Below are 6,043 nucleotides of genomic sequence, written 5' to 3'. Positions count from 1 at the left end.
TAAATAAATACAAGAAAGATCAATTAGGGAGAGAAACTAGTGAGGAAGAGGAGGAATAAAATGGCAAATACTGGGGTTTGAAATGGAGAAAAATGTGTTATCTATGTATTAATAATACAAGACAAACCACACTAGTATATCTAACTACAATGCACTAATAAAAACCAATTTAAAACAAAGAACATAGTATTTGGAGAGGGATATCTAGTTGTCACTCTGGGACACTTCAAATAAACCAAAAAGATGGAGTAAGAATTAAAAACTATTAGGCATTATTGCAGTGAGCTATTTTTAGGGTAATAAAAGCTGGACTATTATATGATTTTTTTTTAAAGATGAACGAAATAAGAATTAGATTGTTCTAAAGAATCTAATTTGAGTTTTATTTTTTGCTTTCATTGAATCACTTTGTTTTCATCATGAGAATATTATGTTTTTCCTGGATTCACAGCTGGCAGTAAAAATTAATGGCATATGATCTGAATGTATAATATAAGCTTCTTTTGTTATTATACAACTGTGGCTTTTTTCCTCCTTACCTTACCTGTAACTTGTTGATTTGTGTTCATTTATTGGGGTAAGCAGACAAATATGAAATTTGTGACTTTTCATATCATTGTAAGAATATCCTGGACATGATATGATGGCTATTAAAATAATTAGACATGAAATAGAGACCGAAAAAAACCCACTATTCATAATGACTTTCATGTGTGAGATGCTAAAAATCTGTAAGAATCAGGCAAAGTGTTCAGCTTTCAGCAGTTCAAGTTGGAACTGCACATTGGAACAATTAGTTTCACTTCATCAAAAAAAAACATATTTTCTTGTCCCAAACTGTATTTCTTGTCCTGCTCAGCTGTCTGAAAATTTCTGATGTTGCAGAGGAAGTCCCTAGAGGAATATCTATGATTCAACACGTATTAATCACATCTGCTGGATGAAAAAAGGTCCCCTACAAAATGATGTATCAGTAGCATACATGATCATGTGTGAAAATTTCAGAGAAAGCCACACATTTTTCTATTACTATTATTAAGGTTCAGCAGGAGCTCATAAACTTTTGTTTCCATGGAAGACTTTGCCATTCTTCCAGAAACTAATTTAAATTTACAAACTATGTAACATTCAACATCAAAACAGAAATATAAGATACTTAAATGTATATGTAAATTTTGTCGATGAATTATGTCATAGTATTTCACTATAGTGATGATATGAAAGGAAAAATAAAACAGATTCTTTAGAACTATCTAATTCCTATTTCATTCCTATTTTTAAAGTAGTAATTACTATCCAATATTTCAACATATCTTAAGTATGAATAATCATAAGAAGTGAAATGTATTGTGACTTTTATTGCTCCAAAGTCACCAATTTTACCAAACAACACTATGGTTTGCTATCTATTTTCTTAATTGTTGAAAATATTATATAACAATTAGAAAAAAGTAAAAAATATTCTCAGTTATTTCCTCTGGATTGAAAAAAAATATGTAAAAATATTGATCTGAACTACTTATAAACACTAGAGTTTCTCTATGTAAAAATGAATTATGGAAGTCATTTTTTTTACCTAGAAAAACTCTAGTGTTTAATATTAGAAAAATTGACCTTCACTTTGTGCTTATTTCAAATGGACTATTTTAGAAGTAGGAAAACCGTATTGATATAAATTAATGACAGAAAGGTTGAATGCATTTCAATAAATCTATACACTATTAAATTGTAGTGCTATTTTCTCCTGACCATTAAAGGAGAATTTTTAGAAACCAGTGGTGATAAAATCTTCTCTTATACTAAATCTTTAGATTCCTATGTAGTAAAACACACCTTTTCAGAAAAGCAGAGTCTAGGTTTGATGATTCCTCATTCAAAGAATGGTCAAATAGAGACTTCCTAAGAAAAATTATTAGAAATGAAATTTTTGTCAATTTCTTAAATTTAAAAAGAAAGCAAACTTATACATACACATTAATTTTTTTTAGGTATAATTGAATGACTTAATTCTGGTAATAATATTTGAAATTTTATAGCTATGAAAATATTATGATGAAATTATCTCTTTATAGGATACTTTTAAGAACTTTCAATTGGTAATAAATATATCTTTAATCTATTAATTTCACATAAAATTATAAATTGGGGCTCATCTTAGTCTGTTGTGGCTGGTATAACAAAATTATATAAACTGTGAGGCTTGTAAAAGATGGACAGTTATTTCTCACAGTTCTGGAGGCTGCAAAGATCAAGGCACTGGCAGATTTGATGTTTGGTGACTGCCCATTCTTCACACAAAAGGCCTTCTTGCTGTGTCTCACATGGTAGGAGAAAAGAGGAGTTTTCTGGCACCTCTTTATTGAGGGCAATAATTTCATTAATGAAGATTCTGCTATTATCACTTCCTAAAACCTCCAACTATTGATGTTTTTACCTTGGGTGTTAAGGTTTCAATAGCTGAATTGTGAGGTTACAGAAACATTCTGACTACAGTGTGAAACAAGAAGACTTGGAAAAGACAAAAATAGGTGTGGTATTTTGTTAAGGTTATAGTCTTTTTTTCTCTTTTATTTAAATATTTCATCAGCAAGTCACTCAAATGCCTTCTTCTTATGTTCTGTGAACCTGTGTTTAAACAGTCATCACTCTTTACATGATAATAATTATAATAATTAATTGCAGTATTTTTAAAAAATATATACATTCTGGATTTGAAAATAGAGGATCAAACAATAAGCCTGGTACTTCTGTTTCCTGATTTATGTTTTTAAATGGATCTTTAATGTATTTTTTTTTTTTTTGTAATGATACTAGTTTAAAAAAAATCCATATGTACAGCAAGAAAAGTGTCATACAAGAAGGGTATCCTAACACAATTTTTTAAATGTTTTGGTTTTTACTTAAGGCTGAGCAAGACAATGGCCATCCCCTCCCTGCCTTTGCCAGTTTACACATTGAAATACTGGATGAGAACAACCAGAGCCCCTATTCCACAATGCCAAGCTATCAAGGCTACATCCTTGAATCTGCCCCAGTGGGAGCAACCATTTCTGACAATATAGATTTAACCACTCCTCTAAGAATTATAGCTCTGGACAAAGACATAGAAGATGTAAGTGAAACATGCATTTTTCCTTTTGTTTTGTTAATACTTATTCTTATATTTATGCTGTTTTAATAAAAATGTTACAAAGATATGGCTACATAAACTATAGAATACAGGATATTTAAAATCATTATAATGATTTAATTCCATACTAAAGATATTTTTTAAAAATGTGTTTGAATTCATTAACTGTTCTTTTTCAGTTTGCAGCAGTTCAGTATACAATAGAACAGGAAATGTTTCACGTGGGGTTTGCTAAGTCACCAGGGCAATCTTTTGTATTAATATAAATTAAAAACTGTTTTACATAATTACTGATAGGGAAAAAAATAATGTTGTTACAGAGTGAAAACGAAAATCATGACAGTGGCCCAAGAGTGTGATTAGGGGGAGTTTATGCCATCTGTTGGTACTCTCTTAAAGAAAACACATTTGGGGACAACTGATGGACTCAAGTCTGCTAGTGGCTATTGACATGACCACTCCTCCATCATTGTCTTCTGGTTTTGTGGAACTGACACTATCTGCATGAGTGGAAAGTGGTCCAGGTTGGACAAATCAGAGTACTTTACTGCCTTAGTGAGAGTCATTTTTATGTGTGGACTTGACAGAAAATCTATACCTGAGTTTACCTCAAATATACCTTCATGACACATATTTCCTTACAGAAAAAGCTTCTAGTTCAGGTACAAAACATTCTATATTTGCTATCCTGAACATTTCTTCATCCTCAATTTCTGACATTTCTGCTTTACTCACTACATTTATCAATTACTTGTAGTTCCCTGCATTCACCAAGCTATGTTTTATCTAATTTTGTTACATATTTTTATGTTTTGAAAACTTTCATCTTCTTTTATCTAGAGCAGCATGGATAGCTTATATTTAATGTATGATTTTATAATTCAGCTTAGGCATTTCCTTACACAAAAATCTTTCAGGGCATTCATTGCCCAAGTTGCATTGCAAACACCCTCACAGTGCATGTCTCTATGACTCATCCAACTTTGTAATGTGGGTCTTTCTCCCTCATGGAGTTTAAATTTCTTGGGAAAGTGTCCTATATGTTAATAACATATGTATCCTGAACACTACCAGTTCTCAGCACTTGATAGATTTTAATAGTTCTTCAATTTAATGATAAATTCAGACATGATTAAAGAAATGATAATATCTAATATATGATTCAAAAATTATAATGATATTAAGTTAGTTAATTCCATAATTTGGAATATAGCCCATTCCATGGTTAGCCAATTCAATTCTGAGACAGTTCTTCCTTATATTGCTATGAAACCAACCTACTTGGAACTCACTTATTTTCTTTAAAATTTAAATTTACCAGAGCATAGAATAAATCTGTGAAATAGTCACTAATGTGTTTGAAGATGAATTTACGTTCTTCTGAATCATCTCTCTTTGCTGACCAAACATTCATTATTTTTATGACATACATTATTTCATTGCTAGGATCTTTAAAAATCTGCATTAACAAGAATATTTCAAGGTGGTTTTTCTTTACAATAAAAAAATTTGCTTCATGGTGAAATCTTGACAGTAATGAAAGCTAGAATTAGTGAAAATAGTCAGCATAGGGATAAACTGTTTAAGAATAAAGAGACATGTCACCTTAGACCAGTATCACCAATAAAATTGCAAATTAAGCTCAAATGTAAAAACAGAATTGGTCACTGCAGGGCTAGGCTCCCATGAATTGTTTTAAGAATAGCTCTAACAGGGCAGATACTAAGGAGTGACAAATTTGAATTAATAGGTCCAAAAATCAAGTTGGACTTCTTTCTTCAATTAATTAGAAAATGAGCACAAAGGTTTAAGAAATGTTGTTAGGGATTGAAGAGTTATGATGTTCTTCACAGTAAAGATTTTGACTTAGAAAGAATCCTAAGAATCATAGTAAAACTGAAAAGAGCAGAGAACAGAAAAAAAAAAACTTATGCCAGTGTTTTTTTGTATAAATGCACATAGACATATACAGATTTATAGTTATTTGCACAATATTTATGAATCACTCACATTTATGATTTTTAAAGGACTCTTACCACATTATAGTTTCAAACTAGTAATAGGTAATGTACAAGGTGTGTAAAAAGGAGATCTGAGACTGCCATGTTTATAATGTCAGAACAACTAAAAACTGATTATTGAATTCCATTTAGAAAATAATAGTGTAGAGATCACCATTTGACTGGTAAAAAGAGAATTGTTTACTTACCATTCATCCATTTATGTAAGTTAATTTCCATAAAGTGTTATTGTTTCAAGACACAGATATCTTACTTAGAAATAAACTCAATATATTCTTAAAGATATTATGTACTTTAAATAAATACTTATAATAAATATCATTGTTACATAATATGTATGTCACAATAAGAAAAATGTTACATGTATTTTGAGAAAAGTTGTTAATTTAGAGATTAGAAAAATTGATTTTTCTCTTACTAGTGTACATTTTATGTATAATGTTGTAATTGTAATTATTTACATTTACATTTTTTTTCATGTCTAATTTGCATATAGGTTCCACCTGGTGGAGTTCCTGTAGGTATTAGGCGCTGATTTTGTGACTGTTCATTGCTGTGGTTCATTTCTTTTTTTTTTTTTTCTTTTTTCTAGTATAACTTCACTATCATTTATAAATATATCTAAAAAAAGCTTTATGAAAGTTTAACTACATTTACATCATATTATTGATTATTGATTATCATACCATGAAAATTTGTAGTTCACAATGAAATTTTGTAGTTTGTAATTTCATTATGAATTTTGATAAATAATGTTTATTTATTTATTTATTTTGTCTATTACAGACATTAATAATTCATTACAGCATTCTTTCTAAAAGACTAAATTTTAAATTGAACTTTTCGGAACTAGGTACCTCAGCAACTACTTGTTAATTAATAAAAATTTCAT

This window comes from Spermophilus citellus (genome assembly GCF_964194105.1).
Source record: "Spermophilus citellus genome assembly, chromosome: 14".
NCBI lineage: Eukaryota > Metazoa > Chordata > Mammalia > Rodentia > Sciuridae > Spermophilus > Spermophilus citellus.
The sequence above is the reverse complement of the archived record's forward strand: the minus strand, read 5'-3'. Positions refer to the sequence as shown.